The sequence below is a fragment of the Mauremys mutica genome, chromosome 4, assembly GCF_020497125.1.
Source record: "Mauremys mutica isolate MM-2020 ecotype Southern chromosome 4, ASM2049712v1, whole genome shotgun sequence".
Classification (NCBI taxonomy): domain Eukaryota; kingdom Metazoa; phylum Chordata; order Testudines; family Geoemydidae; genus Mauremys; species Mauremys mutica.
Genome location: NC_059075.1, coordinates 150,617,477 through 150,638,945, shown reverse-complemented (window position 1 = coordinate 150,638,945; position 21,469 = coordinate 150,617,477). Strand labels below are relative to the sequence as shown.

Here is a 21,469-nt window from a genome sequence, read left to right as displayed (position 1 = left end):
GAATAGGGAAGGGGTGGGCAGAGCTGGGAACAGGCCCGGGACAAACTGGCAGGGGGGCCCCTTCCCTCCAGAGGGGATTGCATTACCCCTCCATGGTTGATCCCAGCCTTCCCTCCTCTCCTCATTCTCTGATCTCCTGCCAGGACTCTCCTGGCCATCCTACCTCCCACCCATTGCAGTTTGGCTGGTCCATACTCTGCTGGGTACCAGGCCCTGCACAGAGAATTGCTAAGTGCAAGGATTGACAAGGCAGCAGGCATCCGGCCATGAACTCTTGCTAAGTGTCCCTGGAGTGATGTGAATGGGAGAGGCCAGGATGTGCCTTTTGAGTCTTGCCAGGGCTCCTGGAGAATCCTCCTAATTGTCCCCTGACTGGTGTAGCCCCATGTCCCATGACTGACGGGTGATCCCTCTTCTTGCAGGCTCTGTACATCAACTATTCGCAGAGCCTGGACATCCTGCTCAGGGGCCTTCTAACAGAGACCCCCACCATGGAGAAGCTGCAGCACCTCCTGGAGGTGAGTAGAATGGACGGTCTGGGGTGGAATTGCCCCTGAACCCTGTGGGAGGGCAGCAAAGGAGAGACTAGAAGAGCCACGTTTCCATTGTGTCCTCCCAGCTTGGACCCAGCCGGCCACACGTTCCCAGAGCTGCCAGTGCAGGGGGAAGGAGCTGGGACTGTCAGCCAGAGCTCTGCACGGTTGCATTAAGCACTAACAGTGATCACCAGGGCTGGCTGGGGCCTGAGAGACTGAACCCCCTTTTCAAGCTCTGCGACCAGGGCTCGGCTACTCCACCCTGAGCACAAAGTCTCAGCCCCTTGGGGAGGGGGAGAGGCTGGTTTGTAGAGCATGTACGCCTGCCCGCTGACCCTCCCCTGCCTCCTTCTCCCGCAGCACATCCATCACTCTCTCCTGGCAAACAACACCCAGGAGAGAGCCAGGGCCGTCCAGACCAGCGCGGCCCTGCTCCAGTTTGCCACCTCCCTGCCTGGATTTGACGTAAGTGACCTCTGACCCCAGCATCCTGCAGAGTCAAGTTCCTCATCCCCTGGCTAATTGGTCCCCCCCGGGTCCGTAAGGGACTGCGTTCCATAGGCCGCTGGCTGGCAGGGTCGTGCCTGGCCTCAGGGCCCTTGTTATTGCGGAGCAGCGAGGCAGCGACTGCTCAGCGAGTGCCCTTGCCCTGCTCCCTTTGCTCCGAGCTCCCTTGGGAACAGAGAGGATGAGGGCTCTCACTCCTCTCCCCCAGCGCCTCCTACAGAGGGGTGGGAGCAGAGCTCAGGTCCAGGGGTGCTGGGGAGCTGAAGGGAGAATGGTGATGGATTCCCCTCTCCTCCTCCTTCCACCAGACCTCCTCCACCTTCTCCAAGGCAGGTGAATTTGTGCTGCAGCTGGGTCTCTGTGTATCCCACCCAGCCAGTGACATCAGTCGGCATGCCAGGGGTGGGATCCATTGGCTGCACAAGCTCCTGCTCCAGAAGAGGGGTAAGAAACCCAGCTGGGCAATGGGACCCCATGGAAACGATCCTTTGGGAGACTAGCTCCAGCTGGCCATTGGGACGCCTCTAGAACTAAGGCCTCTCTGCTTAGACCCGCTGTAGCGGGGAAGAGGAACCCCAATAGAAACAAGACCCCTCCTTTGAGACTCCCTCTGCTGGGCAGTGGGACCCTACAGAAAGAAGCCCCCTCCTCTGAGACCGACCCCAGCTTAGATGGTGACTCTTTCTCTCCCCCTCTCTCTGAATTAGGGAGATGAGTGTGAAAGTGCCAGGGAAACTGGCTGCTTTATCTCAGAGCCCGGCTCTGTCCCCCAGCCCAGGGAAATCAACCACCCCCGTACGGGGCAGCCAGCTCGTGAGTGGACAGGAATGGAGCTGTTGAGACACATGGAGGGAAAGAGCCCATCATGAGGGCAGGGGCAGGAGCAAGGACCACAGGAGATGGACACAAAGCTTGTAGGGTGTCACCAGTCGGGTAGCCAGGGCCAGATCCTGACTTCAGTGGGTGTGGGGGGTTCTCAGTATTAGACACCCCCATGAACAGGCACCCACTCCCAGAGCACAATGACTGTAAGGGTCACATGATTACTGTGATGGCTGAAACAAATCCCCCTTCTGGTACTAACGTGCCTGGTACGGACCCTGCGATTCAATTGGGCCGTGGATGCCACGAGGACCCTGGCCAGTGTGCACCCAGAAGGAAACAGGCACTGAAAGCGGAAGGCCAAACCTCCTCAATGGGTGTCTCTTTCTCCCCCAGGGCTGAACATCAGAGAGGCAAGAGAGCTGTGGTGCCGGGATGGGCTCCAGGACACCAAGTGCCTGGGCTACAGGAACATGGCCAAGGTGGGAGAGGTAAGGACTCTCGGCCGGTGCATTGCAGTAGTTCAGGTGTGGAGCTGTCTCCCCCTGTAGTGAGTGTGTCATGGACACAGGGCAAGAGCCTGCTACTTATTTCCAGCTGATAGTGTTCGGCTGTGAGAGGCTGAAGAGCCTGGGTTGGAGCCTTGCTAAGGGCTCCGGCTTGTGTGTGTTGCATGGATCCCTGGCTACGTGGCATAACAGGGATCCCCCGGGGGTTGAGTTAATGGAGGATTGTATCCAGAGGTGAAAGTAAGCCAGTACGCCGTGCCAGACCTCATCGGCTTCTGTGGTGGGGATTTAAAGGGCTCTGTGGGGAGACCCAAGCCCTTTAAATCCCGCCTGCAGCTTTGGCAGGCAGGCTGGGGCCGGCATTTAAAGGGCCCAGAGCTCCACGGCGGCTGGCGCCTCAGGCCCTTTAGTTCGCCCTGGGGGCTACCAGCCACCTCTGTAGCTGGGAGCACCCCAGGGCCTTTAAATCTTGAGGCCCCACCCCTTCTGGATGAGGCCACCACCCCTCCCAGGATTCCGGCCGTACCGGTAAGTCCTGTGAGTTACTTTCACCTCTGATTGTATATCCCGGGATCCGGCTCCACTCACTGTCTCCCTGGCTGACACCCTAGTGTCTGTGTGTGGAGCTGCTGGGTCAGTGAGTTGGGAAGCTCACACCAGCTATCGCCGGACCAGATCCGCGTTGGATTCCCTGCACCCTGTGGAAGCACAGGCAAGGTGTGGGGTTGGGCTCTGGTGCGTTGGTTTTAGGTCTTTGGAGAGATCTTCACTGAAGACCAAAGAAGAACTTTCCTCCAGGCGGTGTATGGCTGCTGGCCATACACCAACCCCTGCCCTATGTCTGCCGGGCTGGGCTGATGCTCACATAATCCATCCTGGGGGGAGTGGCCAGCTGATAGGAGACGAGGTAACCAAAGAAGGATCAATTGGGGAGGGACCCCCAGGGCCTTTCACCTTCAGGCCATTGAAAATTACTCGCATCCCATCCCCCATGCACTGACCTGGGAGCAAGGAGAGGATGAACCCAGGCAGGTGCCATTGGTAGGTGCCAGCTTGTCCCCGGAACAGCTCAAAGCAGGGCAGACCCAGCTCCCCAGCAAGGCTATTTCCTAACAGGCATCACATCAGCACGACACGCTGCCATTGCTCATGCTAGGGGCTGCCAACTCCCCTAGCCACCTCTGTGAGCCTTTCCTCCCCCTCCGGGCCTCAGGCTGGTTCCTAGAGCCCTGGTATCATGTTATCCCAGCCCCCACCTGCTCTGGGAGAACTGGAGGAGTCAGTCAGCAGAGGCTGCTTAAGTGCCCCATTCACCAGAGCCACTGCCCATGGCATCACGTTAAGGACATGGGGATCCCTTGGGGAAAGGTGTCCACTTCCTCTCACCCCACGGCACTACTGCCCAAAGCCTCCCAGCCCCTCAGCTGGAGGGGGCGAGGGTGGCTGAGGGGACTCTGGGGAGTGGAGCTGGATTCCCGCTGGGCTGGGAGGTAGAACAGCTCTCACAGGAGGACTGAGAGGAGTGGGAAAGGAGTTCATTCCACAACGGTGGGAGAGGGGATGGAAGTCACTAGAGAAGAGACAAGATTTCGTCTCGGGGGTTGGGCGGGGGAATCCGTCCCTCAGACATGGGGAGGAAATTTTGCTGGCTCCCGGTGCCGTTAATACCCTTCGTTCTCGTGGGTGTCGGAGTCTCTGATTGATCCTTGTTCCCTTGCAACAGGAGGACATTACAGCCAACATCATGGTACAACTATTTAAGATCAGGGTCTTGGGCCAGGTGCCCGAAGCCCTTCAGGGGCTGTGCTCCGTGGGGCAGCCTTGAAGACCCCCCCTCTTCGCATGACCAGCTCCCACCCCCTGCCGCAGGTACTGCTCTGTCTCACTGTGCCTGGGGGGGAAGGGCTGGGGGAAGCGGCCATAGAGCCCACAGCACTGAGAGAAACCCAGGCCGAGCACCTCGCTCTCACCACCACGCCCCATCCCGACCCCTGGCGCGGGGGCCAGGCCAGATACTGTTTCTGCCCCCATTCCCAGAGACTAGGTTCAGAATCATCAGGCTGTCAGCGCCATGGGGCTGGCCCAGAAATGAGAGCATCCACAGAACCAGGGGTTATGCTCAGTAAACCATTGCAGTCTGGGAGGGGTGGCCTGACATGGAGCCCCTCCCGTATCGTCACTGCTCAGACCCTCCCATGGCCCCTGTTACCCCTGATGCAGTGAATGTCTGACCATCCCCCAGCCGGGGCCCAATCCACCCACCTGGTATCTGAGCCCTTCCCAGCCAGGAAGGAAACTCCCCCCGAACACCCTGGGGCAGGGGAGCAGCCTCCCCATCCGGCAGGTGGGAACTGAGACGCAGAGGAAGGGCTGTGGGCCTGGTCACACAATCCTGGGTGTAGATCTGGGAAGTGGACTGGGTCCCGGCCTAGAGCCTTTCCCCCAGGGGCACCTTCGCTTCTGCCCTTTATTCTCCCCTCTGGCCGGGGGGTCTGTGAGTGTGAAATGAACAGGGAGGGTGACGGGGTCCTGGCACACAGCCTGGATGGGAGCTCCCCTTGGCTTGGACCCCAGGCTCAGAGACATCTTTGTCATCCCGCTGTCCTCCTGTTATTGCTAGGAAGGGAGTCCCCCGATGAGGGGTCTCCAGGGCTCCAGTAAGTCATCCTCATTCCCGCCCGCATGTACCCCCTGCCCTGCCCTGCGGTTTCTCGCTGTTGACTCTGGCAGGACTCTTGACTCCAGTCTCTGGCTATGACTTTGGCGTGACCCTTCTTGGCTCCAGATTTGGGTTCTGAACCCCGGCTCAGTATTCTCCTTGCCTTTCTCTAGCCTCGCTCCAGGCCTTCCACCCACTCGCTCCAGCCCTGCCTCCTCCTCCTCCTGATCTTCCCCGACACCTTCAATTTCGACTACATGGATTCGACTTTTGCGTGGATATGGACTTTGGCTTGTACTTCTGACCACCCGGCTTCGACCTCCGGCCCGGACATGGACACTGGCTCTGGTTCTGCCTGCACATACTCAACACCTGGCAGCAGTAGACAGGCCCCACCATAAATCAAACCCTAACCCCGCCCCATGACCCCTTAGTCCCTCCCACCTGTCACCGGAAGTCCTGCCCTATGGGGGTATTACTTTGTGGTCAAGGCGGCCACACGACTGGAAGCCAGGTGTGTCATGTGACCCCTCTAAGAACTCCTCCCACCACCCTCTACCAATCAGGATGGGTTTCCTCCTGGAAGGACCACCCCAAGAGGAGATTTGACCAATCAGGGCGAGCTCTGGGGTGGGAGGGTGACCTATCCCGACGTGTGTCTTGTGACCCCTCTAAGAACTCCTCTCACTGCCCTCGACCAATTAGGATCGGTTTTGTCCTGACAGGACCACCCCAAGAGGGGATTCTCTCAAGATTTAAAGGTCCTGGAGCATCAGCTGTGTCTGGGAGCCCCAGGGCCTTTAAATTCCCCCCGCAGTTCTGGCAGCCGGGTTCAAGTGTGGATTTAAAGGGCCCAGAGCTCCCATGGCTTGGACCCCAGGGTCAGAGACATCTTTGTCATCCTGCTGTCCTTCTTTTATTCCTAGGAAGGGAGTCTCCTGATGAGGGGTCTCTAGGGCTCCAGGTGGGCAGTGCCTAGGAGTACCTATAAATCATCCTGGTTCCTGCCTGCATGCACCACCCTGCTCCCCCATGCCCTGTCCTGCCCTGCCCTCTGGTTTCTCGCTATTGACTCTGGCTTGACCCTTGGCTCCTGTGTCTGGCTGTGACTTTGGCGTGACCCTTCTTGGCTCCAGATGTTGACTACCCACCCTGGCTCGGTATTCTCCTAGCCCTTCTCTAGCCTCACTCCAGGCTCTCCACCAACCCGCTCCAGCATTGCCTCCTCCTCCTCCAAGCCCTCGGATTTTGACTACCTGGATTCGACCTTTGGCGTGTATATGGACTTTGGCTTGGGCATGCACTTGGCTGATCTTTGGTCTCTGACCACCCAGCTTCAACCTCTGGCCTGGACTTGGACACTGGCTCTAATTCTGGTTCTGCTTTGTCGATGGACTCTGAACTCGGTTTTGATCCTGGTGTGTCCCTGGACCTTGATTCTTGCACCACTCTTAGCCTAGGTGCCATCCTGCACCTCGCTGTGACCTACACTCCAACCACTGGACCTAATTATCAGATGCAGCATGTGACATCAGGTGGGGCAACTTCTTGCAGAAAATCAGGCTCTATGGCCTCACTACATGAGCCTGGCCCAGTGATGCCCCTACTGGAGTTGTGAAATGGAAATGACTGAAAATGTAGGGGTTCTTTTAACCAGCCCCTGCCCACGGACCTACTCCACCATTCTTGACTCGGACACCCGGAATTCCTGATAAATACCCAGATTACATGGATACCTTTTAAAGAAATGTGGACTCGTTGCCTCTGCACCAGGACTATGACTGCCCTATTGACCTATAACCTTGGTTGAAAGTTGCCTTCGGTTGTATTTATGCATGGTCGGAACAAGAATTAGTGGCTCTCCCTGCGTACATTCATGGAAACTGGTCCTAAGAGTTTGTTAGCTACTAAGCATTTCCCATGGGTGCCCAGGCCCTTTTTGGGAAGAAGAAATGTGGGACTCTACTATGGCTCTGTTTAGACAATCGGCTCCTGAATAAAGTGATAGCTTGGAACATTACCCCCTGCTGTGAATCCCACAATTGTTGGCTCACAGGAAATCTGCAAATGTTTTCATCAAACTTCATCTGCAAAGATTTTCCAATCTAACACTCATTTGGGCAGGGGACAAATCCAAGACAGATTTCAGAACACACTATGGACATTTTAACTGTCTGGTTGCTATTTGAGCTAACTCATGGTCCCCTGACCTTGCAACATTTCATCAGTGATGTAGCTGGGGACATTGTGGATCCATACAGTGTCATCTGTTCGGGTGACATACTTCTCTTTTTGGAGAACCCAGAGCAGCACATCCGAACCTGGAGAGGTTTCGGCAGCATGGTCTCTACACAGAATTGGAAAAGCGTACGTCCAGGCAACTCTCCACAGAGTCCACAGAAGGTGGAAGCCATTCACAACTGAGAGGAAGTTTGAAGTCTTCAAGAAGAGCAGCACTTCCTAGGCTTCCCCAGCTTTACTGCTGCTTTGGCCCAGGGTTCTCAGAGCCAGTAACCCCCACAAGAACTCTCCTCCACAGGACGGCCACATTCGTTTGGTCGCCCAAGTTCCAACAAGCCCTCACACAGCTCAGAATTGCCTTCACCACCGCATCTATTCTGATGCACAGCATTCATCATGGAAGTAGACGCATCTACGATGACCATCAGGGCCTGCTTTGTTTATGGTGCCAGATGTGGGCTGAAATTCAGATTTAGCTTGACTCATGTGACTTCTGCCCTTGTACCAATGCACCATGCACCAAACTTCTTGGCATCTCAGGCCTCTGGAGACCCTGCGCATGCTATAGGCAGCCATTGCCAGGAATTTCACATTTGAACTCCCTGAATCAAATGGCCACAAAGTGGAACTGACTCTCATAGATCACCTGACCAAGATGGTGCGCTTCATCCCCCTGTGAACGTGTACCTTCAGCTGAGAGGACAAATCAACTCCGAATTTCCAAAACCAAAATGCCAATGACACCTTTATTTTGCTAACTATAGATTTCCCCTGATTCCCTGCCACATTACCAATGGCCTCTCTGTACTTCCCGGCTTTCAACCTGGTTCAACAAAACCACATTCAAGAATAAGGAAGGGAGCCCCTTGAGGACGCTAGGAAGGACTTCAGATAGTATGTGGATTGCTGAGTTCAAGAGGGGCCAGTCTTTTCAGTAGGGAAGCCATTTGCTGAAGGGAGGTACCGAGCCTCAGGCACTGACCGAATCCCTAAGCCCCGTCTGTGGCAGCAGTGCCTGACCCATCCCCTTGGCTGACCTTCTGATCCCATCCTCCTCCCCTGGCTCTAGGGAGCAAACTCTGTTCCTCACTCCAGCACAATCCGTGCCCAGAATGTCTGAAATCGCAGACAATGGGACTCTCCTCCCTTCTCCTCCTAGAGTGGGGGACTACTACCCCCCTTTTACAGACAGGGAATAAAGGTGAAGTGACCTCTCCAAGGTCACACCTAGCAATGTGGGGGAGAGCTGGGAACTGGACTGGGTTTTACAGGAGTGCCCTCCCCACAGAAGCAGCTTCACTCTCTGCCCTTCGTTCTCTCCTTCCCTCTTGGCCCTTCTTCAAAGGGGGCTCTGAATGGGAAATGAGCAGGAGCTTCCTCCCCCCTCTGTGTTCCAGGCTCTGGGATCTGTCCATGTCACCTACAGCAATGCAGCCTGCAGCTGGCCCAGTTTGGGGAGCCAGGACTTCATTCTGTGAAATCAAGACATGCTGGCTCTCAGTGATGCTTAGACGGAAAACCACACACCCCACCCAGAGGTAGGAACCACTATTCCCAGGTTGTCCTGAGGAGCCATGATTCCTCTAGAAGCTGGGGAAGGGCACAACGATCAGTTTGTCAAAGGTAGGGGAGGATTGTGTAAGGAGAGGGTCTAGGAGAGGAGGAGCGTGAGCTAGGCTCTGTATTTGGGCTTGGCAGGGATCAAGAGAAGGGAGAGGGCTGTTAGATGGCAATGGTGAGGTATAAGGGGTGTCAGAGATGGAAGCAAGGCCAGAAAAGTTCAGCTACTTTAGATCAATTGTGCCAAAGAATCACCGGTTGATGTGACTGAAAGCTCTGAACTTGTGCTGGCCAAAATCATCCTCCTCAGATGGGAACATCCCAAAAGTCTGCAGAAGCTCAGCCTCTGAGGTGAACATTGTGGCCCAAACCTCTCTCTGTTCTGTACCTCACAGGATTCCAGCTGGTTCTTCCAATCCAGGATGAAAACTGTGCCACCGAAGTCTCCCAGCACCTGTGCAGTGAAGTGCCACTTAAACCCGCTGTGATGCACAGACCTTGCCCTGGCTGTCTACACAGGGCTGAATTTCACCCATTCAGAGTGTAAGGAAATAATCGGCTGAAGGCCTTTTTCTTTTTGGATTTTGTTCTAGTGGGAAAGAATCATGGGGATTTTTAACCTGTATGGCTTCTGGGACTGGTGCTTCAATGATGCAAAGTGCTGATTCACTGGTTGATTTTTTTCCCTTTAAATCTACTCTCTTCTTGTCTTTTAACAGGTATTCTCAGGGCACCCCGTGCTTCATATGGGCATTCTTGGGTGTGCAGATTGCATCAGACCTGCACCTGAATAAATAATAGTGAATGAAATATGCAGACAGTAAAGTCCTGCAGCCAAATTCTCAGAAACCTTCCTCTTCAGTGTAGGAACAGGATTTTGTTTTTAATATTTTGTAAAGTGCTAAGCAGATGCTACACTGTAAGGAGAGGAAACAGAAGCAAAAACTGAAAGACCGTGACTTAAACCAATGAACAGCTGCAGAGTGGAGACACAGCAAAGCAAACAAATGAATACTGTGAGTAAATAACCTGAAAGCAAATGGGGAAGAAAACCTCATCTGGGTAATTGTGGCTCTTGGGACAAAAATCAGGTTCCTGGTACGTAGTCTGGCTGAGATCATCCCTTATCCCTGGATCCCAGACCTGGGATTCAAATGTCATTTTCTGTGTGGTGTCCTTATTTTATTCCTAGGAAAAGGATCCCCAAAGGAGGTGTAAGGCTCCTGGACTCTAGTGCCTGAAAGAAGCTTCTGCCACCTTCACAGGTAGAAGTCATTGTCTTTCCTACAATGCCACTAGTGCCCTTTCTGCTCTCCAGGTCTGCTCCCTCCAGCAGGACAGACACCCCTTAACTCCCCGAGTCCTGATTTCCTGCCATTCAAGAGGCTGACAGCTTCCATTGCCTCCACCCCCACCATCAAACACTTTTCCTATGGGAATCTCCCTAGAGCATGGGAGAAATCTGTTTTTCCTTTAGAACCAGTCTGCTCAGTAAATCCACCCACACTGACCTCATCTTAGCTGTTTTCTTTATCTGAAATTAGTGATATCTTTGGAAAACCCTTAGGGTGCAGGGGGTGAGGTGGAGCAGGAGATATGGGAGCTCCAGCAGATTCCCCTGAAGAACACCACCCTGTCTTTCTCTGATCAGGCTAGGGCTCACCGTCCATTGTGGAGGTGAAGACTGGATGGGAGCTACTGGACTGACCTTGATGTGCCATGTCCTTGTGTGGATGAAGGACCTACATCTCAGGGGTGGCCAGCAGCAGATGTAACACGTGTCCAGAAATAGGCTAAACAATCTACACCGATAGGTAAGTAAAATCATGGCCATATGTAGACATCACAGGAATTGGTGGGGATTGAACCAGGGTCCTTCAGCACAAGCCCCTCTAAATCCAGCTCCACCCACTAGATCATGCCCCCTTCCAGAACCGCAGAACCCAGGAGCCCTGATTCTCAGACCCGGGCCTCACATCACCAGGCCAAACCTCCTCCCATTAAGGGAGCTATAGAAGGGACCATCTGCTGAGACCCCTCTACATTCCCCCTGTCAGAGACCGCTGCCACGTGACCAGTGAATGAGCAGAGATCTCCCCTGTGGGAATCCGAGGGGCTGTGCATTTGGGGTTTCACAGGGAAGGCCTCTGGCAGCCATTGACAGAGTGTTCCTGGGAGGAGCTTTTCCATCTCTAACAAAGGGTTTCTGTTCCCTCAGATCACCAGCCGCTCAGCAGAATGCGGGAGAGCCGAGTGCTGATGGGCTAGAGGGGTCCCAGGAGTCACCGTGTGGCTGTGCAGCAGGTGCAATGTCTGCAGTCACCATGGGCCAAACCCTGCGCTCCAGACAACCCAGGCTGTTTCCCTCGATTACAAAGGGGACTTTAGCTTGGGGAATCACTTGCTGGAGCCTGTGTCAATAACTGGGATGTTTTCACGAGGCTACTCAGTGGTACATGAAGCGCCATCCAAGCAAGCCAAACTCTGACCAAACCCAGGTCTGCTTTGTGTTTAAACCCTATGTAAAACCCAATGCATTCAGACCAGCATGGAGCTGCTGATTGAAGCATCTCATCTGGACATTAGAGACCGAGGCTGGGACCTACGCGGAGCTTCTGCAGTCGAGCATCCACAGCCAGAAGAGAGACGATGGGAAACGCGCTTAGATGGCTGGCCACAGCAACAGCAGCAGCAGCTGTCTCATAAAGCTCTGCTCATGCTCTAGCCAACAGAGGCAGGACAAAGAGCCACACAGTGAGAGCCTGGGTTGCAATTAGCAATACAAGTTTTTTTCAGTGGATTATGCAGTCCTGACAGTCTATTTCCTGTAATGTGCACATCAACCTCCCTTGCTGACCTCAATGGAAGTGACGTGCTCCGTGCCTACAGGATCAGTGCTCAATATGCTCGCACAGCAACCTAGCGTGCAAAAACGCAATATGAGAGATGCAATGGTCCAAATATGTAGAAACCTGTCCTCCCTGTTTGTCCCTGCAGTTTTCATGTCTGCAATTAAAGGAAGTCTATAGCAGGGTGGACCCCTGCTCCTGCCCTGAGGGGTTTAAAAGCGGCCTGGCAGGGCTCGAGAGTGGCTGCTCTAAAACCTGGGCTGATTGGGGAAGTGGCTGCAGCTGGGCTACACCCCAATCAGGCCACAGCTGGCCCCTATAAAAGGCCAGTGAAGCCAGAGGCAGACAGTCTCTCTCTGCCTTCAGAGAGAGAAGGGCCTGGCTGCAGGGAGCTAGAGACCTGAGTGAAGCAGGGCTGGGGAAAGGCTGGGGAGCTCCAGCCTGGAAAGCCCCAGGCTGCGGCCTAGCATTGGGCTAACAGGTACTGGGGGTTGCAGAGGGCAGCCCAGAGGTAGGCCAAGGCAGCAGGTCCAAACCCTCCTTGCCAGTGATGAGTAGGCTGATACTGCAGTCTGCCCCAGGGTGTGGGGCTAGACAATGACTGGCAGTAGCCATATACTGAGGCAAGGTGGGATAGAGGGTGAGGGTTCCCTGAGGAGGGGAGACCCAGAGAGAAAGGGGTTACTGCCAGGGGGCAGCAGCCCTATGTAAAAGGGCACCGGGTCCAGGGAGGGACACGGGGGCCTGAGGACAGGCGGATCACCGGCCTGCATAGGGCACTCTGGATGCTGGAATGAGCTAATTCCCGGAGTCACCAGCAGGAGGCGCCGCAGGGGTGAGTCGGCCCATCTACAAAGCCAGATATCTAGCTACTGGAGAGCCCCCTTGTTCCAGTCAGGCAGAAAATAAGAGCTACCATTCGCACAAACCCTTATAGGGAAAAGATGGATTTTTAACCTAAAGCCATACCCAGTTCAGCCACATTTTCATGACTTTCCAGGTGGGGCAGTTAAGAAATGGCTGGGCCTTTGCTTAAAATTTGACTCACTGTGGAATATCACGTCACATTACCCAGTGTTGGATAACTATGGACTGAAAGGCCTATGGAACTGCAGAATGACCAGCAAATTAAACCGGAGGTGATCTTTTAAAAATAAAGTGTTTACATTAACTAGTAAGCCAAACTCTGCCCAAACCCAGGTCTGCTTTGTGTTTAAACCCTATGTAAAACCCAATGCATTCAAGCCAGCATGGAGCTGCTGTTTGAAGCATCTCATCTGGGCCTTTCAAAAGAATTTATAAAATTTAGATGTACTGATCCATTTGAAATTAAGTGAGAGCTGGGCATCCACCATCCATGGCATTCACCTGCTCCTCAGTATCATGACAACTGTGTACCTCACAACCTTTATTGTATTTAGCCTCACTACACCCCTGTGAGGTCGGGAATTACGACCATCCCCATTTCACAATTGGGGACTGAGGTACAATGAGATAAAGCAAGTTGTGAATATAACTCAGGAAGTCTTTGGCAGAACAAGTAATTGAATCTGGGTCTACCAAGTCCAGGATTAGCACCTCAGCCATGGAAACATCCTTATGCCTGACTCCCTTACCCACCTCTGAATATCCCTGTCCTAGTATAGGCTTTTTCCACTGCAATTTCCTGTGCCTTCCATATGTTATTCATTGTCTTTAGACTTTAAAGACCTAAAAGACATCTGTGCTAGCTTTAGTTGCCTTCATAGACAAGTAGAAACACAATCCACAACAAAACAGCAAAAGCACATGCAGTGGCCAACTCAGCCAACACAAAACACATCCGGATACAAACATTCCCTCCCCTGATCTCCTGCAAAAGACGTACATCTCTTGTACTCAGATGTTGTGGAGCTAGAGCCTGAGCTGGTGTAAACTGGAATAGCTTGAGGATCTGTAAATTAAGCACTTTAATACTTTGAGTGCATTTTTCTTTTAAGTCTTTGACAAGTAAAAAATATACATGGTGAATAACATGTCCATGCCTAATGTTCATTCATCTGAGCTATGGGGCTATTTGAGTGGAGGGAATGAAGTGTCAGTTTCACCATACTGTGTTACCCTGGCACATTTACAAATGGTTCTGAACCAATGTGAAGTAATTCATAAGCTAAAGGAGTGGCAGAGCAATTTTCAATGTTTTTTTTTCTATTGGACCTGATCAGAAAATGGCTTTCCATTCTGCAGGAAATTCTGACATTTCTGGGGTAGGAAATTTTTGACTTTATAGCAGAATGAATATACTAGTTCCTTTTGAAAGTGGCAAATAATTTTGTGTTATTCTGTTATAACAATTGTTTTTGTTTCAACTGTTATAACATATTAAACAGTATAATAATATAATTTTAAATAGCACAACTTTACTTATAATGTCTGTCTGCTCTAGGAAGCACACTTCCAGATGCAGCCTACACATGCCTCAATTCCATTTTTCAAGAAACATAATTTCAATATCCTTTCTGCCATTCCTCTTCCCTAATGCTTATCAGGCAATGACTTCTCCCCAGGAAGGGGAATAAACGCACAGCGCGTGGGTGTACCTTAGATGTGGTCTACACCAGAAATCTGTATTCCTGAGCAATGTAGTTAAGCTAACCTAAGGGCCTATGTAGACAGTGCTAGATCAAAGGAAGAATTCTTCTGTCAACCTCGCTACTGCCTCTCCGGGAGGGGGATTGCTTACGACAACAGGAGACTCCTATCAGTGCAGGTCGTGTTTACACTGTAGTGTTTTAAGAGTAAACCAGCCCTTACATTAAGTGGACCTAGCCTTAAGCTATACAGGGTATTTCTATACTGCTGCTGGGACCTCGCCTCCCAGGCCGGTTAGGCAGACTTACTTTAGCTCCTCTTGAGCTAGTGTGCTAAAACTTGCCGTTTAGTGATTACAGCACGGGCAGTGGCTCTAGTTAGCCACATGAGTTCAGACTCGGGTTGTGGAGGCTACAGCTAGTTTGAGCTGCCACTGGTGCTGCACTGTCCACATGACTATGTGTAGCATGCTAGCTTCAGTGCACACTCTGAGTGGCCGCACAGACACACCCACAGTTGCTGTAACAACAGGCTGCTTGGAAATTCTCTTGGTTCAACAGAGACCTAGCACTGCAAATATAATCTAGAGAAGCAATCAGATGTTTAAGCATTTAGAAGAGAGGACCTTTAAACAAAAAGTGCTGCTCAATATTAATTGTAATATATAATTAATATAATGGTCCCTTCTGGCCTTAAAATCTGCAAAGCTATCATATCCCTTACGCCTTCTAACGTTTTGGTTTTGCTTTCCTGACTAGCGCTGCACATAGGAACATAGGCCCTGATACTTAACGGTATTTAGGCACCTAACTCCCAAGGATTTGGGCCATAAGAAATTGTCTTAATGGATCAGACTACAGTGGTGCCCAACCTTATTACACAGGAAGGCCACATGAACCAAACACTGAGGGGCAAGCAGATTCTACACATTTTAATAAGATTTAAAGTCGCCTGTATTGATTGATATTTTAAGTTCACCTTGTTTTGTACATATTTGGGTTGTTTCTATGTACAGGATTGTCTATTTACACCCTTGTGCAAACTAAAATGATGTAAACATGGCCCCAAAACACTAATGAATTGGCCCCTAGGTGCTGGATCTAGGGGTGCTGCTGCTGAACCCCCTGGCTTGAAGTGGTTTCCATCATATACAGGGTTTACAATTTGGTTCAATGGCTTTCAGCAGCCTCACTATAAAAATTGTTCCAGTGCCCCTGAATTGGCCGTCAGTAGATTGTGTTGAAGCGGGCTGCAGACCTTACAAAATGCTCTGGTGGCCCATATATGGACTGCAGGCCATAAGCTGGGCACCCCGGTATCAGAACAATGGGAGATACAATCCTGCCAGACACCCCAGCCATTTGAGGAGAATTGCCACACAAGACACCCAAACAACAACTCCCCTAAGGCTGCAGGGAATCGTTTCCAAAGAGATATTTTTGGTTTTCAGCCAAAAGTTTTAGCCTAAACATTTCTGGGGTTTTATATGTTCTTTAAAAAAAAATTTACTGTGTAAAAACTCCCCTGTTTTGTAACAAGCACCAGTATTTCCATGGTTCAGGTCTGAATTTGCCCACTTTCCATTTCACTGGGGAGAAGTTGTCATTCAGCTCTCCACAGTAACACCAGAGAATGTTTCACTGGCAGTTACTGACCTTAGAACACAGAATTGTGCGTGAGCTGTTCAAATCCTTTGTCAACAGTTAATTTCACCTGCCATTGAGCTGCCCATTCCCCCAACTTTCAGCTAGGTCCCTCTGAAGTTTTCACTCTCATTCCCCAACCTGGACTCCCCAAAGTAATTCCATGTCATCTGCAAATTTTGCCACCTCACTGCTCACCCCCTGTACCAGATCATTAATAAATATTTGAAACACCACCAGTCCTAATGCTGAACATTGTGTCAACCCCTATTTTACCTGTTGCTGTGTTGAAATTGACGGTTTATTCTACTCTTTGGCCCAGATGCTCAAAGGTAGGTAGGCTCCTAACCCCACTGAAATCAACGGACGTTAGGAGTCTAGATACCTCTGAGATCTGGGCACTTGTTTTCTGTTGCGTAACCAATTTCTCATTCATGACAGCATTTTGCCTCATATTCTATGACTACATAACTTCCTTAATAGCCTAATGTGAGGGACTTTGTCAAAGAAAGTCCAAATATATTATGTCAGGTGGTTCCCCCATATTCGCTCTCTTGTTGACAAAATGAAAGAATTTAGTAAATCAATGAGGAATGATTTTCTGTAGTAGAATCACAAGTTGTTAGTCCCTATCATGACATGCTCATCTTGGTATTTTTTAATTCCATTTCATCATCACTGCTAGAGAGAGACACACATTATTGCTTATATAGGGTGAGATGTGCCCCCAGCCATGCCCTTCATCCCATTACTCTATGCATTACTCTATGCTATTGCAGCCCTTTCTGAACTCCTGAGTCTGCCAATGCCCCTCAATCCTGATCTTCAGCCATTTTTGCTACTCCAATCCCAGGTCTCTGGTACCCATGTTGAGTGAAGGTGGTTGAATTTATTTTAACCTATCTCAGAGCTGGAAGGGACCCCAAAAGGTCATTGAGTCCAGCCCCCTGCCTTCACTAGCAGGACCAAGTACTAATTTTTGCCCTAGATCCCTAAGTAGCCCCCTCAAGAGCTGAACTCACAACTCTGGGTTTAGCAGGCCAATGCTCAAACCACTGAGCTATCCCTTCTCCTACCAAATCATATTTTTATGAAAAATGTATTTTTGCAGAAAAATTTTAGTATAGTCCAACTTCTTCTGATGTTTCAGGGGGAAAAAAAGGAAACCAAACTCCAAATATTTTCAATGTGTAGTGAAATTTGGAACATAAAACCCTACAGATTTTAATAACATTTTTTCAAACCCAAAATATTTACATAGAGAGGAGGGGCACTGTTGTTTTGGGTTTTTTTTGTAAAAACTGCAATAGTGGTGGGGAAAAGCTCCATGAAATTTCCCACAAAATTTAAAATGTAATTAATTATTAAAAATCACATAAATTAATTAAAATTTAAAATCTCCAACCAGCTCCAATGCTGCATAATACTTTGCACCATGACTAATCAATGTAAATGAATGATGCAATCGGAGGATTAAGTTACTTCTCAAAAAGAGAGACTGTCTCAGAATCTTGTCCATCATGAATAATTTCTGCACTGTTTGCTTCCTATTATTTCAGCTTTCCGGCCTTCTAGCTACATTTCACTTTGACTAACTAATAAATAAGATAAAATAGGGTTACATTAAAAAGAAGATGCTTCCAGCTCAGGAAAATACAATGGTTTACTCCATTATTTATCCCAGCTTGATTCAAATATAGCCCTGTGAAAACTATCTGCTGATAAAAGCTGGCATTTACTGAAAGACTTCAAAGGATTTACATTAGTAAAAGGACTTGCGGGGGAGGAATTAGTCTCAAATCTGCCCAGGAAAGGGGGGGTTAGGGACTTGGGAAATATTTGGGGGAAGGCAGAGTTCCAAGTGTCTCTCCCCTAAGAGTTGGAACATGCTTGGTCGTGGCAGCTTACCGTTAACTTAAGCTGGTAAATAAGCTTAAGGGATCTTTTATGCAGGTCCTCACATCTGTACCCTAAAGTTCAGAGTGGGGAAGGAACCCTGACAATGACTGAGGATATTGACATAGGATGAAACAGGTTTACAGGCAGTTTGATCTCAACCCACTAATCATAATAGAATATTATTGTTCTTATCTCTGCAAAGACAGGTTAAAAGGTAAATCTATTCAGAGAATATTTTTTCATATCATTATATGTTTCTAAAAATATGCTCACTATTGTTAATTTTCTCAGAAATATTCACCCCTGGCTACATGCTTTTAGTCTGGTCATCAGAAGTACACGTGTGGTAATTTTTCAGCAGCCAAAGATCTGGAATATCTTGGAAGGGGTGAATATCAACATAGGGAAAGGTGAGAGTATCACGCCTTCTTGTCAACTGTTGGGAATGGGCCACATCCACTCTGATTGAATTGCTCTCGTTAGCACTGACCCCCCACTTGGGAAGGCAACTTCCATCTTTTCATGTGCTATTTATACCTGGTTCATATCTATGGGCCTTCGTAAACTCTGTGATACACACAAGCAGTTTGCTAAGATTATCGTACTGTGACTCCAATATCCTGAATCATTTTTTTCTGTGATATCAACCTACTTCAGATCCGATGCCCAGCCAAATACTTCCCCTCTTTTTCATGCAATTTTGCTCCCTTCTGCCTCCAGCTGCTGCCACCCCCTTTCTGCCCTCACCCAAAGACCATGGAGTTTTTATCTCACTCCCCTGCCCAGAACACACTCAGACCCAGGGCAAAGGAAACAGCAATTCTAAAGGCCAGGGAGCCTGCTGCGTGGCCTACAGAAGCAGCAGTATCCCAGAGCTGAGAACTGTGCAGGCAAAGGAAGGGCGCAAAAAATACCGCCACACCCAGCTACAGCACCAGCCATCTTAACAGAAAGCATCACCCAACCCATCACCTAAGAACATAAGACTGGTCATACTGGGTCAGACCAATGGTCCATCTAGCCCAGTGTCCTGTCTTCCACAATGGCCAGTGCCAGATGTTTCAGAGGGAATGAACAGAACAGGGCAATTATCAAGTGATCCAGCCCCTGTCATCCACTCCCAGCTTCTGGCAGTCAGAAGTTTAGGGACACCCATAGCATGGGGTTGTCTCTCTGACCATCTTGGCTAATAGCTATTGATGGACCAATCCTCCAGGAACTTATCTAATTCTTTTTTGAACCCAGTTATACTTTTGGCCTTCACAACATCCCCCTGGCAATCACTGTCCTCCGCACAGCTCTACTGCTGACAGCTGAAATTCTTCTTTAGCACATCAAGTATTGGATTGTGTTTTAGGACCTGAGTTCCAGACCCTATGTTGTTGTATAATTTAGTTGAAGTCACTTGAAATCAATGGAGCTACAGGAATGACAGCAAATGAGGATCTGGCCCTAAAAATAATGAGTTCTCCTGATACATCTTATTTTTATTAGTTAGTTTATCCAAGGGAAGGACAAGGCTGCTTCTCTGGCCCCTCTGGCTGTGGGGCTGCAGCCCTGCTCCCAGCACAGGTCTGCTCTCTCCTCAGCTCAGCCCCACTCTGTCTGTCAGACCCAGGGCGCCTTCAGCTCACACGGAGGACGGGACCTTTCTGACCCGCCGACTCCCTCATTGGCCGGCCAGCCCTGTCAATCAGGCTGACCTGGTGCATTGGCCTCTCCCCATTGGCCCTGGGGACTGTCAGTCTCAGGGCCCTGGTGTTCCACCGACCCCTCCCCTTTTGGCCCTGGGAGCTAGCCAACCAAAACATCCCCACTGAGTGTTAGTAAGGGGCCAACAGAAATGTGGGAGTGGAGCCACTGAGCCAAAGCCTGTGCTCACCAGCACCCGTATAAAACTGGAATAATGTCCTAGATTTACCAATGGCCTGATCCAGAGGTGCTGAACTCAGTGACAGCTTTGCCACTTAACCTTTTGTGGGCCTGGTGCCAAACATATTTGTGGGCCCCCATGGAGGCAGTGGAGCATGGCGTGGGGGGGGGGGTCAGTCCCCAGAACGAGGGGCCAGCCAGAGGCAATGGGGCATGGCAGGGGCGGCCCCGCTCTGCCCAGCCCAGTGCAAGGGCACTGTTTACAAACCAGCAGTTGCCAGACACACACTGGCCTGCCCAGTCCTGTGCTGCCAGCGTGTCCTTTCCCCTCAGAGGTGGGCCTGTGCTGTGCCACACAGCCCCCCACCACCACCACCCAGCACCCCCTGACTCCCTATGACCAGACCCCTCCCGATCCACCCACAAATGCACAGCGCCCTGCACAACACCACCCCTGCCCACAGCCCCACCATAACTGCCCAGCATCCTCCACAGAATCCCCACTCCCTAGTGCCCGCAACACACACAGATCCTCCCCGCCCCATCACAGCCCAGCACTCTCCCATGCGCCCCACAGACCCACTCCCCCAAGCCCTGCTTCCCGGCCGCACTCACCAGCCCTGCTGGGAGGTGACTCTGTCCGCCGGGCTGAGCTGGCAGTGCAGCCCGGGCCAGTCCCAGGGCCGGGAATCGCTCCGTCCCCTCAGGAGTGGTGCAATCAGCCAGGCCAGAGCCTGCCCTAGCCGGGATCCCTCAAGATGCACTTGCCTGGAGGGGCTCAGCCAAGCCCTCCGCATTGTCTCCCCCTCCACCTGGCTGAGAATGGCCAGGCTTCTGCACCAGTCCCAGGCAGCTCAGCTCTGGGGAGACAGAATTTTGTTATGTGCACCAATATGGAAGTAATGTGTGACACATCACCTTCATATTGGTTCACATAACAACATTCATGTGGTGGGGGTGGGGCCAAGGGGTTCAGAATGTGGGAGGGATGAGGGCTCTGGGGTAGGGCCAGGGATGAGGGATACAGGAGGGGGCTCAGAGCTGGGGCAGAGCACTGGGGTGCAGGGCTTGGGGCCAGGGATGAGCAGTTTGGGGTTCAGGCTTCCCCAGGGCTGAGGTCGGGAGGACTCCCCCCCGCCCTCTCTTGCTGCAACAGCTTCGGGCGAGGCACCTCTCCCCAGCCACAGCAGCTCCAGTGGGGCTGGGCCAGGCCGAGGGAAGGGCTCCTCTCCCCCAGCCGCAGCATGTCCAGGGCAGGTCTACTCTACCGCCAGTGCCAGGAAGGGGGGCCTCTCCCTGCCATGGCAGGTACATGCTGGGGCCAGCAGGGAAGAGATGTCTCTCCTCCCTGTACCCCTGAGCTGGACTTAACAGTCGGCTGCACAGCCCCACAGCTTAGAGGGAATTTAGATTGTGGGTCTTCCCCAGGTATCCTGATCTAAATGTGACATTAAGCCAGCAGGAGCATATGCTGACACTGGAGAAACCAGAAGTGCCCAGCCTCCCTGTTCTATCTGCTGGGGGGGTGGGGGAGCTGTAGGTACAGTTTCCTCATACTTTAGTAACCTTCAAAGCAGCTTTGCAGCAGGTAACCTACCCCTTTGGTCTCTGGTTTCATATTGTAACAGCTGCTTCCACACTTAGCATCTCCAGAATTTCTGCTGTTCTTTGCAAGGACTCCTATTAATTTCCCCATTCTGGCTATCTCGCTGACCCCCTTTTCCCAGCGGCTGGTCTCCTAATTCCTCTCCCAACCATTCTAGCTGCCTTTTATACTGACCTGTCAGCGAGCAGGTCTTTA

At 51.3% G+C, this 21,469-nt stretch overlaps 1 long non-coding RNA gene across 1 annotated transcript; it reads left to right on the top strand.

Annotated features, from left to right (window-relative positions):
- Positions 1-9,945: 9,945 nt before the first annotated feature.
- On the top strand, positions 9,946-11,933 carry LOC123368390. Its single transcript, XR_006578758.1, has 3 exons — positions 9,946-10,099; positions 10,486-10,648; positions 11,053-11,933. It is a non-coding gene; the product is annotated as an uncharacterized LOC123368390 (long non-coding RNA).
- The last annotated feature ends 9,536 nt before the right edge of the window (positions 11,934-21,469 follow it).